The sequence below is a fragment of the Protopterus annectens genome, chromosome 2.part1 (assembly GCF_019279795.1).
Source record: "Protopterus annectens isolate FY-2018-M chromosome 2.part1, PAN1.0, whole genome shotgun sequence".
Lineage (NCBI taxonomy): Eukaryota > Metazoa > Chordata > Ceratodontiformes > Protopteridae > Protopterus > Protopterus annectens.
The window spans coordinates 1,378,924,653-1,378,938,319 of NC_056729.1; the positions used below are offsets into that span (position 1 = coordinate 1,378,924,653).

Below are 13,667 nucleotides of genomic sequence, written 5' to 3' on the forward strand. Positions count from 1 at the left end.
AATTTTTTTTTTTCCACAGTACAAAACTCCACAAATAGGGAATACCCAGCATAAAGAGTGGTAATCCTAATTAATAGATAGACAGACAGAGAGATATATAATTTTACTCCGTCTAACCAATCTCATTTGCTCGGTGTCTAATCCTACTTGCTTGAACTCTGCTTAAGCTGCATTATTACTGAACTCCACCATCATAATGCACTTAGTTGTAATGTAAAACTGGTTGCTGTACCACTGCTTATGCTGCATTGTTATTATAGCATCTATTAATGCTGCCTTAATTGTACAGTTCTGTGATGGCCTAGGCCTGCAATTGGGCATGTTTGATTAGCGCTCTACCTGGAGAGGAGACAAACAAAAAATGATCCAATCTGAAGAGTAACACAGATCTTGTACAGTTTGAGAACCCCATAAATCAATGACCCCACAACCATATCAGCCGCCCCACATACTGTGCGGTGCCTATTTCAGGACCTGGTAGTTGAGTATAATTTGCAAGCATCACATGGTTATTTCTTGTAGAAATTGTTTGTGTAGGCTTAGAATTTGTGGAAACTGTCAGACTAAGAGACGCATTTCAGTTGGTCATGGGTCGGTTTGGAAAAAAAATCATAAAACTTAACTACAGCTAGTGAACAACCTACGTGGACACGGTCATCTCTATAGGTAAAACAGCGTGGGCATGGTAGTTTAAATACATATATTTACAAATGCACGCTACTCGCCTAAATACACCACTTGCAGTTCCAAGCAGGCAGACTTAGCAGAACATGAAGCTGAAGTGCATGTCTGCAATGGACCTCGCTGGCATGGATGTTTGGGAAACTGATGGGGGAGGCAGAGCTGCACACAAACTTTTCAGAAAGCTACTGCACCCCCCACCCATTTTACCCTCTCCACAACCTCCAGAATCCTAATGCAGTAAACTTGTACACAGTAATAAATATACGATAATGAACTAGAAAAAAAATCACACTTTTTTTTCCACACGCCACATGTATAAATAACAGACCCCCATAGAGTTAGTGATGCAAAACACATGTACATGCTTAGTTTAACAGTTTATTAAATGGATGTTCAGTGCCACTGGTTTAGCAGTACATTATGGAAATGTACCATTAAGATTTACCAATGAGATGTTTCAGAAATACATTAAAAGGTTTCCTTACTTCCGTTCCCCGCTCGCATTGCACAGCCAGCCCTTATGACTATAAATCCCAGCCCTTCCATTCTTGAATATAAATCCAAATCCTTGCAGTTCGTGATGTTCTGAATCCTTTACATTCCGTTTGTGCTGTTCCCGCTCACAGTGCATTTGAACAGCCAGGCCAGCCGGAAATGCATGCATGATGCAAGCTCCTTGAGTTCAGTTCCGACAGGCTGGTAGCCCTGATGGAGCTGGCGTCATCGTGCACATGATGATGTCAGCTCTAAAGTGCAAAAAAATAAAAAAACAAACAAAAAAATCAGAAATGAAGGGGTGCCACTCGGGAATCATGGCACCCCATTATTTGGACCTCAAAACTCGGTAAAAATCAAGTCATTTGGTACAGTTGGGAGGTATGGCTCCAATAAACCTGTCACTTGCTATGATGTTCAGTTGCTGCAATTTCTCATCTTTAACTGATATTTGTTTTACAATATGCCAACAACAGACACATTCTTTCTGCATTTTCTTTTTCTGTGTATTTGGTCTGAAACACTCTTAACAGTATTTATTTTATTCAGTTCAATTACTTTGTGACTTGAATTAGTTTCTGCATTAGCTTTCTTTAGCACTGTTCAAGTACTCTGACTGTCCTCTAAAATGTTTTCCCTGTCTCTGAAAACTGTCCACTATCATATTCTCCCTAAACTGCATGAAGGAAGTATTCTTCACTTCTCTAGTCATCACACTTTGCACATTGTCACTGTAAACTACACTCTTATCTACATTTTCTAGCATCTTTTCTTGAATTCTGTTAATCAAACCTATAGGGGGACAATCAGCTTTGCATGATATATTAGGGTGCCTCTCCTGAGACTGCACAAACACACCCTGAAACCACTAGAGCTCAATCATTTTTTATCTGCTGGCTTTAACTTGTGCCCAGAATATTTTAACAATGTGCATACAGATTTACTTAGCCTGCATTTTGTAGGCAGCATTCAGAAAATATCTTGCATTTTACTGGTTTCTTGTCTCTTTCTTGACCTTTCTAAAGTATCCGAAACTGTATCACACTCCAAACTTCTGAACAAGCTATCACAACTCAGCTTATCTCCCTCTACTATTAAATGGTTCACTAGCTAGCTCACTAACACACAGCAATTAGTAAGATGGCAGGCTACCTGCTCTCCTTACTTACCAATCCAAGTTGGGGTGCCTCTAGTCTTGATTCTTGGCCCTTTACTCTTTAATATTTTCACAAATCAACTGCATACTTCCTGTACAGCATCCTCCCTGATACAATATGTGGACGACTCTACCCTTATTACCTGTTGTCACAGTTTCTCTGACATTCTGTCTACTACTCAACATAGCTTCCTATCTGTAGAAAAATGACTACCTGACAACCAACTAATTCTAAATCCCAAAAAAAAAAGCTACTACTCTTTTCTCCAAAAACTCTCTCTAACTTCAAAACAACCTTCACCATTTCTTCTGTCAACAATACCATCATATAACCTGACCCACATACTACACTTCTTGGTGTTATTATCGATGACCAATTAAAATCTAATACCCATATTCAGCAGTATATCAAGAAGACCAATCAAAAACTCGTCCTGCTCTACAGACAAAAAATACCAAGCCCCTGACTCTAGGCAGAAACTATCTCAGGCCTTCCTCCTTCCGTGTCTACTTTATGCCTCCCCCATCTTTTCACATCTACAATCTAACCTTTTGGCTAAACTCTGTCAATCATATTATAATGTTGCAAGATTTGCTAGTAACCAACCCTACAAATCACATCACTGCCATTCACTAAAACAACTCCAGTAGCTTGACTTCCCCCAGCATCTGCTTCACTCCCAGCTGCGAATGACTCATACTGTTCTCTTAAAACCCTTTTCCTGTCCTGCTCTGTTCTCACTAATATCACATTATACCCCTCCCAGAACTCTTCACAGCTCTGACCAACTCCTTCTGGACACCTATAAACTAAAAACATTGTTAAACTTCTTTACAAATGTAGTATTTCCCATGCATGGAACAAATTCCCCCTTAACATCTGAATCATTCTAATATAAATCTCTTTAAATCTGAACTTAAAACTTTTCTCCTGAATGCCAACACCTTTCACTTCAATGATTCCATGTAAATCCCACCTCACCACCTTGCTACCTCTCATACTTTTAACACCCACCTATTGCAAGTGTCCTATCTCATTTGCATCTCTTTCTCTTTTGTTGATTAAACAAAATCTAGGTTTTGTACTGTACATTATTGTAATGTTTATGTAAACTTCATTCTCAGGCCTTTTGTAAAGCACATTATTGTAATGCTTGCATAAAACTTCATTGTGAGCTGTTTTTCTTTTTTGTAACGTTGTAATAACTGTCTGTAGCTTTTCTCCTTGAGTCTCCACTGAAAATGGGCCACTGACTTAGTTGGACTAACTGGTTAACAAATGACAAATAAATAAATAGATAAAATGTTCCACCAGTGTCTAGCTTAATCACATCTTTTCCACATTCCAGCTTCTCTTTTCAGACTTGTCTTTATTTTTTTCACACAACTTTTTTTTACACATTCTGTTTCTGCTATTTGCTTGTACAGCACCCACAAATTGGATTTCTGCTATACTCACATGCATTTCTGTTTTGAATGCATTGCCTCATTAACAATAATATTCTTCTACGCTTCTGAAGTTAAAACACATTTTCACAAAATGACCAACACTTCCAACATTCTTCTGAGCATTCATAAATGTTCTAATCGTACTACCTCCCTCAGAATAAAAAATAGTCAAAGATAAACCTAGCATGTGGCCATCCTTAGCAACTGAACAACACATGAAATAAAGACATACTATGGAAGGTCTGGACAAAAATAAAACAGATCCTACATTACTAGCATACTGACAACTAAGATAGAACAGGAAGAGCAAACAGACTTAGACCTTGGACTTTTTTCCTAGACGTCAGGGCTGTAAAATATTCCTTATTGAGTTTTGTTCGCATTTGTTCATGTTTTATTGTCAGTCCTTCTTCAGTTCCCAAATATTTGAACACTTCCTCCTGCTCAAGTTTTTTTTATACCACATTCCTGCCTCCGACTGTTATTTTCTTGGTGCTGCAGCTTTCCTGCTTTAAATGATGCATTTGCATATTTATCTAGAGAAAATGACATTCTTACATCATTTGAGAAAGTTTTGACCACTTGCAGTTGTGCTTTCAGCTCCTCATTTGATGAACTGTACAGTTTTAAATCATCTACCAAAAAAAGATGAGAAATTTTTACACTTTGATGTTTTCTGGGAGCCAAATTGTAACCATGATCTAATCTGTTAAGTTGACAGCTTAATGGGTTAAGGACATGACAAAAGAGCTGCAGTTACAAAGAGTCACCCTGGAAAATCCCCCTTTGCATTTTTATCCCTGGAATAGTAATTTGTCCTCTATCATGGCTTAGCTGCAAAGTGGTTTGCCACTCTCTCATGGGCACTGTAATGTAATTGATCACTGTAGGGTGTATCTTGTATATCTGTAACCAGTCATTTATCCATGAATGTGGGATGCTTTCAAATGTGTTTTTTTTGTAATCTATTCATGCCATGCTTAGATTCTTCCCGTTTTTACAATTCTCTAATATGACATATTTTTGTTCCATATGACTTTCTTTTGTTATCCTTTTGCTCTATTGCCATGGTCTAGTTCAGTGTTTTTTTGTAAACAAACAGGTGGTGGTATGCATATGTTGCATTTGGGTCAACACCATGCCAATGTCCCATTATTTGGCTATTTCTCCCCAGTTGCCATAAACACTGTTCAAAACTTTCAGTGTACATACTGCTTTCTGCTTTACTTCTACAATGATTACAGATATTTTGATTTAATTTAAAACTTTTATTTCAAATTTTCCAGCAGAACCCTTGCACACATTGTTAGAACCATACAAAATTTCTTTGAGTCACCTTCCTGGTTATATTAAATTATAATATATAATAATTAAATCATATCCCTTGTATAATACACCACTTGTTAGAGAGTGTTTTAAATGTATAGCCAGTAAGCAAAGAAACAAAACATATGAACCAATAATGCCAAAACTGCCCAATTCAGAACATTTCAACCATAAAAGGCCACTCAAACTTCTGTCGTTACAGCCCACCAATATCAGTCAATATGCACAGTCTCTGCAGAAGTAAAAATCATCTGAATAATTCCACAATAAAAAGATCTAACTGTAACTAATGAAAGGTTGCTGCTATTTAAGTATTTAATTTACAAATTCACTGCCTGCTGCCCTTGAAGCATAAAATTGACTATGTTACATTAAAAATGATAAGCTGGTAATATTGCAATAGGGAATAGATGGCAAACTAAAACAGGTTCATGGTTACTAGGCATCTTATCCAAAGGAGGACATACTGAGGACTGCAACACCCCCCACGCTCTTAAAATCCAAAACAGTATCAGCAATCCATCTACATGCTGTGGGGAATAGAACCCACAGCCTTCTGCATCAAAACAAAAGTATGCTACCTGCTATGCTATTAACACTGCTTTAAAAGTTTAAACACACAATGATACAATTTGCTAAGCAAAACAGTTGCATATTTTGGGTAGTGGATTCAGGCTCTTGTTTCCTGTAGCTAAGGTACAGGGCTTAGCCTAAGCAAATTACTAGCCACCTGCTAACCCTAACTAGGGCATTTCACTGCCTCACACACACCTATACCTTTTAATGCAAGAAATATGGACAAAGTCTAAAATCAATAGGAACAAATTATAAATATTTCCCTCATGAACTTTGCTAGAATAACAGGATTTGTGTTAGTATGCATTCTTCTAAAGGATATGAAGTCTAAACCTCAAATATCTGTCATTATTTAGCAATGTCAATCTTTTTATGAGGAAAAAACAAAAACATGGGGCAAAAATCTGGACATTCTGCAAAAACCTGGGTAGTTGAGGGGTATGCTACCTATCTCTTACACACAAACACACACACACACACACACACACACACACACACACACACACACACACACACACACACACACACACATATATACACATACACACACACCATACCTCTCAACCTCTTAGCACAAGAAGTCTGGGCAAAGCCTGTCATAATGGGGGACAAAGGTCCAAAACTAGGGACACATTTTAACTATTGCTCTTATAAATTCAGAACATTTCTAGAATAACAGGATTTGTGTTAGAATGCATTTTCTAAAAGGTATGAAGTCTGAAACTAAACTCAAATGCATGCCATTAGTTTACTTTAATCCTTAGATCATCCTGGTGATTTCCCAAAAAAAAAAAAAAGACAATTTTTATGAGGAACAGACCAAAATATAAGGCAAAAATCTGGACATTCTGTGAAAATCTGTACATTTGAGAGGTATTACACACACGTACACCCCTACCTCCCTCTTAGACCCTCCCCCATACTTCTCAACCTTTTAGAGCAAGAAATCTGGACAAAAACACACATAATGAGGGGGGGGGGTCAAATGTCCAAAAATAGAGATCTTTTAAATATTGCTCTTACAAGCTTAGAAAGTTGATAGAACAAGAAGTTTTGCATTAGTACAAACTTTCTGAAGGATATGAAGTCTAAAGCTCAAGTGTCTGCCATTATTTCCTGTCTTAATCCTCAATGATTTGCCAGGGATTGCCAGAAAAAAACACAGATTTATGAGAAGCAGACCATGAATGTGAAACTAAAATCTTGACATTCTGCGAAAATCTGGACATTTCACACACACAAACACACACACACACACACACACACACACACACACACACACACACACACACACACACACACACACACACACACACACACACACACACACACACACACACACACACACACACACACACACACACACACACACAGAGAACTATCTCTACCAGGAAACGTACTTATGATTCCAGGAAAATTGATTTATTTTTTATGTTTCCTGGTAGAGATGGTTCTTGAAAACAACATTTTTCTGTTTGAACAGGGTTTATTTAGACAGTGTGTTGGCGTAGCTATGGGCACCTCATGTGCCAATAGCTACGCCAATATTGTCATGACTGCCTGGGGAAAAAGGCAATATTTTAGCTGAAGAGAAAGGTTATCCTGTAGCCTTTTACAGATGATTTGTGGACGACCTTTTCCTTCTATGGGAGGGGGATGAACTTAGTCTTCACTCTTTTCTAGAGGACATTAATAACACAGAACATTTTTTTAAATTTACAGCTAATAGTTCAGCTACACTGTTAGATTTTTTGGATGTTAGGATTAATAGATCTACATCAGGAGATTTTGAGACAGGGCTTTATAGGAAGGAATGTTATAGAAACACATATGTGTAATATGCATCCACAACATATCTTTAAGAATGTTATCAAAAGACAGGCTCTAAGGGTCTCACGATTAACAGCTGATGAGGGTAAATTTAGAGAAGAGTTGGTAAGCTTTGAAGGAAATTTCCTTGAGAGAGGGTATTCTAAGAAGTAAATTGATATGGTAGTCTCACAGACACATAAACTAAGGGAAGGAATAGGTAAACCCTATTTTTCCAATAGAAATAGAGTGGCTGATGATGTAAGGCATATGGATAGATTTATGAGGGTTCCTGTGACGTACTCAACTAACATTAAACTGCTACAGGATGTGTTCAAGAAAAACTGGAACATCCTTTGTGCAGATGAGCAAGTTAGGAGTTTGGTTGGCTTTACTCCACGCTATGCTTATAAAAACAAGAAATCTTTAAAAAGACTCCTTTGTGGCCCAAAGTATAGTCCACATAATATTACTACTAGAACAGGCTCTGAGCATGGTACTGTACTATGCCAAAGATGCAATTTTTGTAAGTGCTTGGACAGTATAGGATACAGGCAACAACTCAGTTTTAATCTAAAAGCCAACTGTAATGCTACACATTTGGTTTATTTGAGCTACTGTGTAGTTTGCTCTTCATTTTACATAGGGATGACAACAAATAGGCTACAAGACCGAAAAAGGGAGCATCTTTATGATATCTCTAGAAAGGCCTAAACGAATGCCCTAGCCAAGCATGTTCAGAGAATGGGAGTAGGACATGAGTTTAAGTTTATGGTTATGGAACTGGTTCCACCAGGGTTAAGAGGAGAAGCAGTTAGGAACAGAGTGGAAAATAAGGAATTAGAATAGATCATTAGGATGTGGGCAAATATGGGAAAGGGTCTGAATGATAAAATACCTATTCAACCTGTATTGGTGAATAGACCTATAAACAAATGAACCAATGCCTGATGATACCATTATGTAAGAAAGTTCCTTATATATGTTTTTTACAAATTGCTTTGTGAGCATTAGTATTATTTATATGTTATTTATAAATGTTGTTCTTTAAGGTACAGTAAATTTTTAATTGTTAACTGAATTATTGGATGCAGTGTTTTATTGGTTAAGGCATACTTTAAATAGTTGGGAGTTGTCTGATCAAATTGTCTGATGAAGCAGCTTGTCTGTGAAAGCACTCACCTCTGTATTAAACTTGTGAATGATTTTATCTGTCGTGGTTTGGTACCTTTTGTAATTTTTTTATTATTTCTACTTTTTGCTGAGGTACCATTTACCTGCACTATTGATTTGTTTTGGATATCTTTCTACTGTTATCTGTTTTGTTGTAAGACTAACTACTATAATTGTGTTGCAGACCTGTATATACACACACACACACACACACACACACACACACACACACACACACACACACACAACTACCTATTTTTGGCACACACACACTCCTCTAAAAAACTTAAACACACGCACACCTACCACTCACTTGTCTGATCGTGGTCCACAGTCGAAAGGTCTTCTGTGTCTGTGTGACCCAAGGCAAAGGGTGTTCTTAAAGAACACCCTTAAAAAAGAAAGTTGTTTTTGTTTTGTTTTTATAAGAAACAGGGCAGCAGAGGTGCCAGTAAGCTGTACCGGTGTGTACTGGCCCAAAAAAAAAGCCCTGATTGAGTTTTCTTCTAAATGACTGTAAACTCTGTTGGCATTGATTCCAGTATATAGTTTATACATCATTTGGAAGGCAAGTTATTGACCTATAATTTCTAGGATAGCTTACAGTCTCACTCTTAAGGAAGAATATCATTTTCCTGTTAATAACCAGGCCGGTGTCAGTTTAGGATGCGCAGTAAGCAGTTCTTACTGAGGACTAAATCTCCATGTAAAGATATTAATACTTTTACTGAGACGTTAGGTACTCCATCTGGGCCTGGAGTTTTTCCATTTAGGAGCCTTTCTTGATTGTTTCAGTTTCTCTGGCTGTTACTTCATCCCATTTCATATCTTGTACATTTGAATTTCTGACTATTTGTTTACTTCTTCTATTCATGCAGCATCTTTGTTTTGTTTCCCAGGGTCTTCAGAGATATTTCTCCAAAATACATCTATTTCTTCTTATTTTGGTGGTGTTTTTATTCCTTTTGCTTTGTTTCCCAGTTCTCAATAAATCCTTTTTGGATCAGCAATAAATTGCTTCCTTTGTACTTTTCCTTTATATTTATCTGCATATCTTCTAAGTTTTTCTGCCTGTGCTGATATTTTTAATGTATTATTTGCATTAGTGTATGATAAATCCTAGTCTTTTCTGACACTGTGATTTGCTTTTATCATGTCTGTCTTTCTAAGTATTTTTCTGAAATGTTTCCTCTTCTATATTCTTCTAACAGTGGCACTTCTTGTTTTCATTTCTTTATAGTTTCTCTATTTGATACTTCCATGATGGCATTTGATTTCTTCTGTTCCTTTCTTGTATTGCCCAATGTGTTTTTTTTTGTAAAACTGTATCTGTTTTTAATTTAGCTGCACAGTAATATATCCTATTTACTTTTGTTATATCACATGAATTTCTATTAATAGTCCCAATTACTATGTTCATTTGTTTTAATCAGACTTCTAACATTTTGGGTCTTATTGACTTACTGTAAAATATTTCTTTATTGATCTTAAGATATCTATCCATCTCTATTAAATCAAGGAACTCTTCCTCTAGATTATTTTCTTCTAAACTGTGGGCTCTTTGTTTATGTTCCTGCGGGCATGCTACAGAAAGTTCCAGACTATTTTCCTGTGACATAATCTCTTCATCCTGCATCCTATGTTACACTTTCATATGAGAACTCACTGGCCTATCACTCCACATTGACTGTGTCAGAGTTGCCAGTATTTCCTACTCATTCCCATGTTGTGCAACTCCAGCTGAACTTTTGTAATGGTTTCCTGCTGAAGCATCTAGAGTATCTTCATATGACAAGTGATCAGTTGCTTCCTGTTCCACCTATTTCTCCTTAATCTGGGGACTCATTGTTACATCATACTGTAACATTACCAGAATTGGATTTTCTACACTAAATCCTTCACTTTGCAGGTAATCCATAACTTCAGTTTCTATCTCTTTAACTTCTCCGTTATTAATCCTGTTTTCTACTTTCCTCATTTGTTTACTCAATTTTGTATTTTAAATGTTTCCAAATCTGGATTCCTTTGCCTGCATTTCTCTTCAAATGTTTTTGGTGTTGTTATTTTTGTATTGAATCTAAGTGGCAATTCTCAGATCTGCTCAGAGTTAGTGCAGAATGGCACAAAATACACTGAACAGACCGATATAGCCAACATCCTGGCAGACAGGTTCAGTGCAAACTTCATCCCCCTGTCACCCCCAAAAGGGCCCATAACTATACCAGAAGAATGTAGTGCCCTTGAAATCACAGACACTCAGTTTAAAACAGCCCTCTCCAAAGCCTAAAACACAGCATCAATGGGACCGGACGGTGTCCCAGGCTGCGTCCTACATGAGCTCAAAGATGAACTAACCCGTCACCTAAACACACTGTTTAAACTCAGCCTTTCCACAAGCTACTTGCCCACAGAGTGGCGCACATCAACAGTTATTCCACTCCACAAAGGTGGAGCCACAACGGACCCCAGGAACTATTGCCCTATAAGCCTGACTAGCTTGGTCTGCAAACCTATGGAGTGCATCATCATGGATCTCATTAACAGAGACATTGGAAACCTCCAAACACTGGACCCTACCCAGTTCAGCTTTGTTAAGGGAAGATCATGCCTCCTAAACCTGGTGGACTTCTTTGACACAGTTACCAAGGCTATAGACGAGGGAAAGGTGGTCCACACAGCCTACCTAGACCTAGCAAAGGCCTCCAACACCATTCCCCACTCAGGTATTATAGACAAGCTCACCAGCCTGAACATAAGCCCCTATGTCACGAGATGGGTTGCCAACTGGCTCACGGACAGAACCCACATGGTAAGAGTTGCAGGCGCTAGGTCTGACTCTAAACCGGTTACAAGTGGTGTTCCCCAGGGCTCAGTCCTAGGACCCCTTCTGTTCGGCATATACTTCTCAGAGGTACAGGCAAGCACAGGAGGACTATGACTGACCAAGTTCGCAGATGACTGCAAACTAGGGGCTATAATTGACTCTCCGGCTGACACAGACATCCTCCAAAAGGGTCTAATTGAGACAGATACCTGGTGTCAAAACCATGGCCTCAAGCTAAATGCCAAAAAGTGCATAGTCATCCCCTTTGGAAAAAAAACAAGTACCCACAAACTACCACATAGGTGGTAGCCCCCTAAATACGGAAGATCCAAGTAGATAGTAACCTCTCCTTTGATAATCACATTGCCAAAGTGGTTAGAAAATCCTTCTATGTGGCCCACCTAATCACAAAAGGGTTTGCATCCAGATCGAAAGAGGTAATTGGGCCCCTCTACGCATCACTCATCAGACCCATCATAGGTACAATGCCCCATTTGGGATGTACCTTACAAGACACCTGCAACAACTGGAAAGACCACAGAAGTACCTCACCAAGAGGATCACTGGCCTCAAGCAGATGCCCTATGCAGCTCAACTGAAGAAACTCCAGCTGTACTCGGTTGCATACCGCCTACTCAGAGGTGATCTCTGCCTGACATACAAGGCCATGTCCAACCCAGAATTGATGGACATGCTCCACCTAAAGAAAACCATATCCCCTTGAGCCACACGCTCCAGGGATCTAAACTTCACCACAACAATAAATAGGACGTGCTGGAGGGATAGATTCCTGTCCCAGAGACTTCCCATGCTCTGGAACAGGATTCCAGTCTACATTAGGCAGAGCTCCTTGCTAACCCTCTTCAAGAGAAACCTTGATGAGTGGATGGGAAACAGAAAGTTTACCCAAGGGATCACTTCAATGGCTCTGCTGGACAGAGGCACAGGGAACTAATCTAAGGGGGAGGCGAAAGCCGAAACCTTCCAGCTAGGCTTATAAATGCCTTCGGGCAGATAGCCTAGTACCTACCTATGAACCTATAACCTATTAGTTTTGCTTTTTCCTTTGCATAAATATTACACCACATTAAACTTCTTTCCTATGTCCATATTTCTTCTCCAGATGTCTCCCACTCCATCTGCTTTTCTTTACTTTGGGGACTCATGGTTCCATCATGCTGTGACATGTGTCAGACTTTCTACACTACATTCTTCACTTTGCAGGTATTCCATAACTTCTACTTCTGTTTGTTTAACTTCTGCTTCACTACTCTTCTGTTCTACATTCCCCCCTTTGTGATCTTATTTTTTCTATTTTGAAATTTTCCATATCTGGGTGCCTTGGACTGTATTTCTCTTCAAATATCTTTGCACCTGCTTTTTTTGTATTTGGGCTTTCTCCTTTGCATTAATATTGCACCATATCAGATCTCTAAGCAAGGTCTTTACTACTGGAGGCAAGATAAAGGCATGTAGACAAAAGATAAGGTCCTGGAAAGCAGTTTTTTTCTAGAAGACAATTTATATTCCAACACATAAGAATTTCATGGCGGACCAGTTAAGCAGGACCTCAGCTAATCAATATAAATGGTTGCTGAGCAGGAATACATTTTTAGGCATCACAAACATGTGAGTTGTAATAGAGATAGACCTTTTTGCTTCTCTGAGCAACACACAACCAAGGAAATTCTGCTGTAGAGCTCCATATAACCATGCCTGGGAAATAGATGCATTTTTCCTGTACATACTGTTGCCACCCACAGTAGATCAGAAGTTAAAGATGATATGTCAGTTATGAGTCTAATTGCCCCACTTTAGTCCACACAGCACTACTATCCTATATGCTTTACAGATTTGCTAGAGGTTCAGGGTGAGAGTGGATACTGGAAAGGACTAAATGGTCCTAAGATTCAATTGCTTTGTATTTCCTATGATCCTGTGCTGACTCTATGATGGCCCAGGCTTGAGACAATGTGGGTAAGCCAGAAACTCTGTCTATCAAGATGAGAATGCACTCTTCCTCAGGACAGTGTGAAATATAGAGGCAGAACAAGGCACAAGACAACTTTATGCCTACCTGGATAATGGTTCCATATGGTCAGTTCTTGCCTCATCTAGTGATGGACCCCCACCATCCCACTGAACAAGGAATGAATGGGCCTCAGGACCTATAAG

The 13,667-nt window shown here is 38.7% G+C and overlaps 1 protein-coding gene across 13 annotated transcripts in view; it reads left to right on the forward strand.

Annotated features, from left to right (window-relative positions):
- OTOF (otoferlin) overlaps positions 1-13,667 on the forward strand; it is a 2,911,272-nt gene that overhangs the window by 2,420,289 nt on the left and 477,316 nt on the right. The gene's annotated exons all lie outside the window — the stretch shown is intronic.